We start from the raw sequence: 10,392 nt of genomic DNA, 5'->3' as shown, positions 1-10,392 counted from the left end.
CTTTTTTTTTTTTTACAAAAAAAAAAACACAAAAAAAAAAAAAAAAAAAAATACTGTTCTACTTGTTAAAATATGTTCTCTGGTAAAATGAGTAAAAATGACTCAAAGAGAAGGACCATCATTTCCTCTGTTCCATAACCACGTAGTTGAGATTGGAAGGCCAAACTTGGATTCGCCTCTCTGTGTCTAACTCATGTCTGTTGGGTTGACTGTTTGGGAAATTGTGTTAGTGTGATGTCTCTGACTGGACCCTCATCTATCAATTAATCAGAGAGGGAGACAGAGTGTAATTGGAACATTTAGTTTCTGGATGATGGCTGCTTCATGCTTTAGCCCACCTGTTCAGCTACCTTTTTTTTTAGATCAAAGAAATGAGTCCGAAATGGAATATCTAAAAGCCAATAGATGTAAAATGAAAACATAAGAGGTAAAATATTTTAAATGGCAAAATAAAAGTAACATGCAAAATGACTAGTATAACACAAATGTGCCTTGGTTTATATAATAACTTTATTCCAAAAGGTTAAATAAAAAATAAATTTTCATACTTAAAAAATTTAATGCTCTTATAATATTAATTTTCCAATAATGCATTGCCATTTGCAAAACACTTTTGAAAACAAAGCACTTTTGAAAACAGATTTGGCATAAATCGTATAATTACGAGAAGAGAGTCAACTGTTGGGTAGTGTGTGCATATGTATGTGCATCTGTGTGTGTGTATGTGTGTGTGTGTGTGTATGTGTAGGGACGGAAGCGCAAGAGAAAAAGAGAGATTCAAGCTTCTCTCAGTATGCCCAAGCACTGAAACTCTGATATCTAAATCCTCCGATTATACAAACAGATTTCACTTTACTTTTAGGAAATAGTGACAAGCAAACTATCTCAGAGTAGAGCCCTGGGTATAGTAAAAATGTCATACAGCTCTCTAAGCCTTTCCATTGTGTTATTTGTAATAAAGTGCAAGAAGAAATGGTGTTTTGAATATATTGTAAAATGTTGACTTATAAAGTTGCACACATTTATTTGTTTAGGTCAATATTCGAAAACAACAGACAAAGGAAATCTTTACAAAACTAACAATAGAAAGATGTCAAGAAGGTCAAAATAGATACTTATTAGATTCATTATCTGTGTTTACATATATGAAAGTATTTTAATGAATAAAGAATAAAAATGATTGATATTGAAATTAACTCAAAGAAAAGAGTTATAACTAAAATTTTCCTCACCAATCACATCAGAATATTAACCTGCAGTATGTGACATTTATTAAATATAATATGATGCTAGAATTATGTTGATGAAACTGGATACCTTCACTAGCGTAATTTGTATCGTATGTTATAAATACCATAATTAATTACAAAGGATCTTGTTCCTGAAATATGGTAATGCTAACCAGTGGTCAAAAGCAAGAAATTGGTAGTGACTGCAAGGATTTTCTATCTCAGTGATGGCTTTTATATTGAACTGAAAAGTAAGTTATTCTTTTTATATAGCTATACACAGCAAAAAGGCAAAACATAATTTAAAATGTATGCTGCTGGTTGAGTAGCTGAGGTTTATTTTGTTTTTTAAGGGTAATGACTCCAAGGATTAGAAATGTCCTAAGTGTGTTTAGGTTTGGCACTGGTGGCCAGCTTGAAAGGTAAAAGACGAAAATTGTCTTTTGTTCTGCTGCTCCTTCCTGCTTGTTCCTTGCTTCATTTTGTTGGATCTTAGAAGCAGAATCATTCTTTTTAATAATAAAAGCCTCATCTTTTGTTGTCTTCTCCAAATGAAGCCAAAATGTTGGATATCCAACCTGTGCATAAATAGAGGTGAAAAGACCATACTGCGTAATTCAAGAGAGGGTTGGCTGGTGACTATTTTCTTCTGAAAAATGTACATTGTAGCTTATTGAAGGCCACTTGCCTCCTAATAACCTGAAAGACTTGATACAGTCTTACTTACTGACATGGATTGGTCAAAAATGTCACATGGCACAAATGTAAGAAGATAAAATGTATGTCATTGAGTTTGACACAGAACGAACAATTCTACTTTTTTACTAAATCAGTGACTACATTCATAGCAAGAAGATGGAAGTGCAAAGACCCCAGTCTCTGATGTGTCTGACGCTAGCTATAAAATCATCAGGCCGTGGGCCTTTGTGGTCAATCGTTTAACTTCTCTTGCACTGTCTTCGACTGAAGTCTCCTGGGGTTCTAAAAGCCAGTGAGCTGAGATTTGCAGTTACTTATTCTGTATTCTGTGGGTTTGAACTTTGTCAGTAACGTAAAATATTTTGCTTCATTATTTCCTGCAGAAGACCAAACATTCATCTTGAAAAGAAATCATGCTAATTATTTTAAATAGTATTTTTTAATTAAAAAAAGCAGCTAACTAAAATCTAAAGTTTAACATAACAGAACATTTGTTAGAGTTTCAAACATTACAGGCCACAGTATTTTAGCACACTTTCTACACCAGCCCGGGCTTGGTCGGGATGAGACAGCAGTGCTATGAGTGACCTGTGATCATCCAGGCTAGAAGTTCCAGTTCAAGATGGAACAGAGAAGCCTTTTTGCTTGATCACAGTGCCTTGTGTTGACTTTGATTCTACCATTTTCTTACTTGTACCCTAGGCCATTTAAATTATTTGAGCTTCAGTTTTCTCCTGTAGGAATAGATAATTAACAGTGCTCACCTCATCAAGACATTGTGAGATTAAATGAAATGATGCACGTAAGATGCTGAGAATAACTTTGGCATATGTGGTACTCAATAAATTTTTGTCATTTCATCACTTTCAGAGCAATTGTCCTTTTCCTTTGAGCTTCTATACCAATAATTGCCCAAATCACAAACTGTGTCCCTTAATTTCATATCACCATACATTGTTTGCTATCACTTTTGTGGCAGATTTGGACTGCAGTGAATGACTGGTTTCCATAGTATTTTTCTCTATAAGAATTGAAGAGCATTAAGATAAATCTATATGCCTCCTAAACCTATGCCTCTTGTTTTCATTTGTTGGTTTGTGTGTACATGGGGACTTTCTTTTTACATAAATTATCTGTAGGGCTTGGAGGACTGTCATTCGTGAACTACTCCCCTGAGGAGCCAGGATGTCTCCCACAGACAAAGCCAGAGATCACAGAAGACAGTCAGATCACAGGAAAGGGAAAGCTATTTTTTGTTGTTTAAAAACAAAAGAGGCTAGTTTGTGACAAAATGCAAATACATTAAATTGTTGACCTTTTATACTTGAAAAAATTTTCTTATACAGGCATTCCACTCTCCACAAATCCTTTAAGAACTGACTTGTAGCATATCTGAATACCAAATCATGACAAAGGGACTGAAGTGATCATGTTGGTTAGTTTGTGTTTATTATATTGACTTATCCCTGCTTCACTCTCCCAGAAGCACTGTAAGAATGTATCTTTTGTTTGGAGATGGAGTCTTGCTCTGTTGCCCAGGCTGGAGTGCAGTGGTGTGATCTTGGCCCATTGCAACCTCTGCCTCCTAAGTTCAAGTGATTCTCCTTCCTCAGCCTCCCAAGCAGCTGGGACTATAGGCACACACCACCATGCCTGGCTAATTGTTTTGTATTTTTAGTGGAGATGGAGTTTCGCCATGTTGCCCAGGCTGGTTTTGAACTCTTGAGCTCAGGCAATCCGCCTGCCTTGGCTTCCCCAAGTGCTAGGATTACAGGCATGAGCCACCGTGCCTGGCCAAGAATGTGTCTTTCCTGTGAGCAAAACTCCATGTTTCTAGCTGGAGTCTTTCCTCTTAGCACTGCTACACAGATATGCTCTAGCTGGTCTCCAAGCTCTGCAATACTTCAAATGCTCTTTAGTGTCTAATTATCATCCTGTCTTTTACACATACATTCCTTACACTTTCACAATGATTTTACATCATTTAGTTCACATAAATTAAATTCAAAAAACTATCCCTTATCTCAAGGCTTAGTGGACACTTTTTTCTTACCATGCTGTCAGGTCCTCTCTTAGACTTCAGTCATTCTTTTTTTTTTTTTTTTTTTTTTTAGTGAGGTGGAGTCTCGCTCTGTCGCCCAGGCTGGAGTACAGTGGTGCGATCTCAGTTCACTGCAACCTCCGCCTCCCAGGTTCAAGCAATTCTTCTGCCTCAGCCTCCCAAGTAGCTGGGACTACAGGCACATGCCACCATGCCTGGCTAATTTTTTATTTTTTTAATGTAGATGGGGTTTCACTGTGTTAGCCAGGATGGTCTGGATCTCCTGACCTCATGATCTGCCCACTTTGGCCTCCCAAAGTGCTGGGATTATAGGTGTAAGCCACCATGCCTGGCCAATCATTCTTATATATACTATTAGTTCCCTGTGTGGAACTGCTCTAAAAATTCATTAGAATATCCTCAATAATATGAAAACTTTTGGCTAATTTAATGAATGCAAGAGGTCAAAGGATAGTATTTTAGTGTTTGACAAAATAAGCAATGTTATCCTTGGTAATTTATTAAATGTCAGATGTGCATTCTGACAGAAAATATTTTTGTAGATCTTTTTATTAAAGGAGAGATTTTCACATTGCCCAAATATATAGACTTCACGTTTCCAGGGGAAATGGGAGGAGATAAACTAGGTGACCTATATAATTCTTTTTTAACTTTAAAACCACGAGATTTAAAAATTCTGAAATGCTAGTAAGGAACAGGTCCTGACATTGCCAAATAAAGCAAAAGTAAAATTTTTTCTAGCCAATGTTAGAGAAAAAATTAAATGTACAAGGTAACAATTGTACATGCCATATGCTGGAGCATTTCGTCTGGGTTCATAAATGTGTAAACTGTAAATTGTACTGCACGTTATTATAGCGCATCTGAGAGGCACAGTGGATTTCAACAGCCCATACCATGTCGTTGATAATCCACCTATAATTTCACCTATAATTGATGTAATTCAAAGAATAATTTTCAAAACAAATGTAGTCCTACTTGTTGTAGTCACACTAACACAGGGCATAAAGACCTAGATGTATTGGTCTTAGTATCTCTGTCCATTTGGAGTTTCTACAACTTAGGCATCAGTGCTAACTTGGAGTTTGAGCATTGCTACAAAAACAAGCAGTCATTGGGTAAGAATTGTGTTGGATGTAGTATTAGTCCATTCGCACACTGCTATAAAGTAATACCCGAGATTGGATGAATTAGAAAGAAAAGAGGTTTGACTCACAGTTCCACGCAGCTCGGGAGGCCTCAGGAAACTTATAATTGTGGTGGAAGGCGAAGGGGAAGCAAAGACCTTCTTGACATGGTGGCAAGAGAGAGAATTGCAAGCGAAGGGGGAAGAACCCCTTCAAAAAACCATCATCTCATGAGAACTCACCCACTATCATGAGAACAGCATGGAGGAAACTTCGCCCATGATCCAGTCACCTCCCTCCCTTGACATGTGGGGATTACAGGTCCCTCCCTCAACATATGGGGATTAAAATTCAAGGTGAGATTTGGGTGGGGACACAGAGCCAAACCATATCAGGTACCTACAATAAAACTTAGATATTTAGCCTTAGGGAATTGGAATCCATCCTTTGGGGCAAGTTCATCTGGCTTGCCAGGTCCTACGTGATATGGCCATGTCTTTAACCTGATTTTCTCCCCTACTTCTCCTCCCATTCTCCCCTTCAGTGCACTGGCCTCCTTTCAGTCTTTGATGCATGCCCTGCACTCTTACACTCTTCCCCGTCCTATACCACTATCCCCCACACAGGACATTTGCACATCTCCCTCTCTGCTTTGTCTAGTACATTTCTACTCCTTCCTCAGATTTCAGCTCAGCAGTCATCTCAGAAAAGCTTTCCATGAGCCTGTAGTTAGGTCAAATCCTCTTATTCTTTTTTTTTTTTTTTTTTTGGAGTCTTGCTGTGTTGTCCAGGCTGGAGTGCAGTGGTGCGATCTCAGCTCACTGCAAGCTCTGCCTCCAAGGGTCACGCCATTCTCCCACCTCAGCCTCCCGAGTAGCTGGGACTACAGGCATCCTCCACCACGCCCGGCTAATTTTTTTTTTTTTGTATTTTTAGTAGAGACGGGCTTCATTGTGTTTGCCAGGATGGTCTCAATCTTCTGACCTCGTGATCCACCTGCCTCAGCCTCCCAAAGTGCTGGGATTACAGGCGTAAGTCACTGCACTGGGCCCAAATCCTCTTACTCTAGAACACACATATCTCTTTTAGCACCAGCAATGGTTATGATTTTGCATTTATTATTCATAATTATTTAATACTATCTTTCTCCTCCACTGGACTCTACATCCCTGGCAGGAGGTGGTGCCACATTTCATCCACCATTTTAAACCTGAGGCTCGCCCAGCACAGACTATGCATGCAGTAAACATGCACTGCCTCCAAGCATTCTTGAATGTCAAAGAGTATCCAGAGCAACAAGTGTTTTCTTTAAATTTTATTCAATGCCCTTTATACAAATTTATGAAGATAGTGAAGCTATAAGGAGAGAGTAAACTTACAGGGAAAAAAGGAAAACAGAATCAAGTCCAATAACAAAATATGGATAAATAGAAGGCAGAGAGGGTAGTAACAATAATACCAAAAACTACCATATGACATTAAACATTATTCTAAGAAATCATATGGAGGAATTTAGGATATTAGCAAAAAAACTATGTATTTCAAATTATCTTTAAGGAAAATATTGTGCCATGTTAAGACACCCCCATTCATTACTGTAATTTGTGAGAACTATGACATTATAGTAACAGTAGCAAAGTAAGTTGCAACAAAAATGATATCTTAGATCTGCACTCTCCAAACTTTTTGGCACCAGGGGCCAGGTTCATAGGAGACAGTTTTTCTATAGACCAGGGTAGGGGAGGAGGGTGAGGGGATGGTTCAGGATGCAACTGTTCCACCTCAGATCACCAGGCATTAGTTGGATTCTCATAAGGAGTGCACAACCGTAATTCCTCACATGCACAGTTCACAATAGGGTTCAGGATCCTATGAGAATCTAATGCTGGTGCTGATCTGACTGGAGACGGAGCTCAGGCGGTAATGCCCGCCTCCTGCTCTGAGGCCCGGTTCCTAACAGGTTGGGGACCCCTTATATCATAGAGTGTGATCAATTACTATACTGGCTAACTGTAGGAGTTATTCTGAAATAGATACTGATATGCTTAAATAATTACTAGTACATGACAAGAAGTTTAAACTATGAAATTTGAATAACATGAACATAACAATCTTTTGATTTATCGTGTAATATTATATGTGTATCCTTGCTACAGGGAAGTTATGGAGAGGGGAAAACACTGAGGATTTGAAATTAGATGTCCTGATGTCAAACCCTCAGATCCTTAGGCTATGTGGCCAAACTTGCTTCTCCATCAGTTGGACATGTCTAAGTTCCAGAAAAATGACTGTCTCCATGCTTTATAAATCCTCTTGTTTCCTCCAACACGTTTGCTGCGTTAGTGTGGATTTCATTCATACAGAAGGTGAAATCAGCTTTTCCAGTCCACGCCACAGGTTATTGACAGCAATAAAATAGGAATTATTCAGATTTCATCACTTTCCTCCCCATCTCTCCGCCCCCGCTCCTCTGTGCTGTCTTGGTTTTCTGTTTTTAGGCAAGTCATTTAGTGTCTCTAAACTTAAGTGTCCTCTTGAAAATTCAATGAGATATTGTTTATTAAAGTGCTTTTTCAATGTACCCTAGAACTTAAAGTATAATAAAAGAAGTGCTTTTAAATTCAGAAAATATCCTACTTTTAAAGAACTTATGCCACTAAGTTTCAGAAAACATCTAGTCAAATTTTACCTTGAGTATAAGTCGCATCTACTGACCAGTATAGTCTTCATTCGGAACACAGGCCATATTTTCATATCAGTGATTCTCAATATTTCAGTAAATGCTCATTGAAAACATAAAGGTTTTTATCAGCCAGTATAATAGCCACACTAGCTGATTTATATGCATGGGGTACATCTACTCTTTCCAATCTAGATATGGCATTATGTAGTCAGGTTGTGCATCTGTGTTATCAAGCGAGCAACTACCAAATTCCTTCAATTTTACTTTCCATCCCATTCCCACACCACAATCTATGTTAGATGCTCAGTGTGCCCCTGTTAGTAAGGAGTAACTATGGGACTCAACTGCAGGACCGCAGGACACGAAGGACCCATATACTGCTACCATCACTTATTCATTCATCAATTATGTTGAGAACTGACTCCATTCCATATATGGAATAGATGCTGGAGTGTGAAGGAAAGGACAGAAGAGGGCAAGAATACTAGGATGTAGCCCCCTCCAACAATGTGTATAGTTACATTAAAAATAAACGTTCTTATCACCTTATTTCCACATCTCTGGTTCACCGGGATTGTAATCTAGGAATAAATTCTACGGCATTCTTATCTCTTAGAATCTAGCTTGGCATTTTTCATGTTTACATAATATGGATACATGTAGACACATAGGGGAAAAATAAATTTATTTAATACTTTGTCACAAATTATTTGTTTTAAGCAATTATTTTAAGTTTTCAGAGTATATTTTCAAAGGGTTTGTTTGCTCTATTTCTGGGTTTGTTTTTCTTACCAGATGGACAGGGAGAAATCAGGGTGAGGCGATGCAACTTCAGCATGGTGCTTGGTAGAGAATGTGGTTTTCAATAGAATATACACAAGTCAAATATTAATAAGCCCTTGCTCAGCTGTGTGTATTCTCTAGAAGAAAAAATCACGTTCTCAACAGAGCTAAAGCATTGGGAGCTAAGGGAAACAATGGCAAGTGATGTCACTTCCTGAAATCACACTTTTTGACAAAGAAACAATCATCCCAGCAGCTCCTTTACTCTCATATTCATCTGGCACCTACAGATAAAATCAGATGGAAAGAGCTGTGAAAGTACTACCTGGGTAGAAATGTTGGAAGGGGATTTAAAGGTCATTCTATCTTTTGGCTACAACCAAATAAATTACACTGGATTAAAATAGTGCAGGTTATTTGGAGGAACACAGTCCAAGGATCTTTACATTTCTAAGGCAGACCAAATTTCAAATTAATCCCTTCTTTCATGTCTTGCTTTGGAATGATGACCAAGATTAAATACAGAAAGAAAGGATTTAATTTCAGTTTTGCAAAGACTCTTTCAATAGTTTCAAAAATATGTCTTTCTCTTTGAGTCTTGGCAAAAAAAAAAAAAAAAAGAAGAAGAAGAAGTTGATCTGCAAATGCATATTGAAAAGCAATGTGCTGTAGAGACATGCTGTGATCCTATGAACTTCTCCGAAGCTATAAAATGCCAGTGCTAGGTCTTGAGGGAGCTGGCATTATTCATTAAACTCCCTGTAGTCTGAATCCCAGTGTATGTTTTATCCAAGGTTCAGAGTGAAGAGAAAAAGGAATAGAAAATACCAATTTTAACACATTTGTCAGGTTGAATTATGGAAAAAAAGGATATAGGGAAAGAGTCTAGTTTAATTTGAAGATAAGGAAGGGAATTTCAGAAAGGTTAATATCTGCTCAAAAAACAGGAAAGAGAATTAGAGTAAAAAATAATATGTGTCTCTCCTTTGATACTTTTTAACTTCTCCGAAACCAAACTATGTTTGGTTTCCATACTGACATTAGTCATTAAGTTTCTATGGCAAGTCTTTAGCTTTTCAGATTTGGTGTATAGGCTTATCTTTAAATCACAGACAGTTTCAACTCATTCAACAATATTATGCACTCTTTTGTATGCGGCACACTATGTGAATACAAAAGCATAGATGACAGCCATTTTCCTTAGGAAGTATACAAAGTAGTTATAAAGAAAACAGGATAAGTAATAAAAGCATTAATACATTATAAGAAGGTTACAGGGCCAGGCGTGGTGGCTCATGCCTGTAATCCCAGCACTTTGGGAGGCCGAGGCGGGCGGATCACGAGGTCAGGAGATCGAGACCATCCTGGCGAACACGGTGAAACCCTGTGTCTACTGAAAATACAAAAAAAAAAAAAAAAAAAAAAAAATTAGCCAGGCATGGTGGCGGCACCTGTAGTCCCAGCTACTCGGGAGGCTGAGGCAGGAGAATAGCATGAACCCATGAGGCGGAGCTTGCAGTGAGCCAAGATCACCTCACTACACTCTAGCCTGGGCGATAGAGCGAGACTCCGTCTCAAAAAAATAAAAAAGAAGGTAACAGATATTTATGTGTCCAACTAATATCAAGGAAGTATGTATGATCTGAGAGAGAGAGAACAATGTGAACCAAGATATTTGGGAAGACGTTCAAGCAGGAACTGAACTCTGAGCTAAGTTCCTTTCAGAGTTCTGTAAAGAAACAGAAGTAATTGTTAAATATTCAAAAAAATTTGAATTGATGGTTTAACCTTGGTAAACCTTGATAGCTT

The 10,392-nt window shown here is 38.0% G+C and overlaps 1 protein-coding gene across 1 annotated transcript in view; it reads left to right on the top strand.

Moving 5' to 3' along the window:
- Window positions 1-10,392, top strand: part of LOC108523542 (contactin-associated protein-like 2) — a 1,139,721-nt gene that overhangs the window by 709,253 nt on the left and 420,076 nt on the right. The window lies entirely within an intron of this gene.

The sequence above is a fragment of the Rhinopithecus bieti genome, unplaced genomic scaffold, assembly GCF_001698545.2.
Source record: "Rhinopithecus bieti isolate Rb0 unplaced genomic scaffold, ASM169854v2 scaffold_74573, whole genome shotgun sequence".
NCBI lineage: Eukaryota > Metazoa > Chordata > Mammalia > Primates > Cercopithecidae > Rhinopithecus > Rhinopithecus bieti.
Note: the sequence above shows the minus strand (reverse complement) of the source record. Positions and strands in the feature narration are given on the sequence as shown.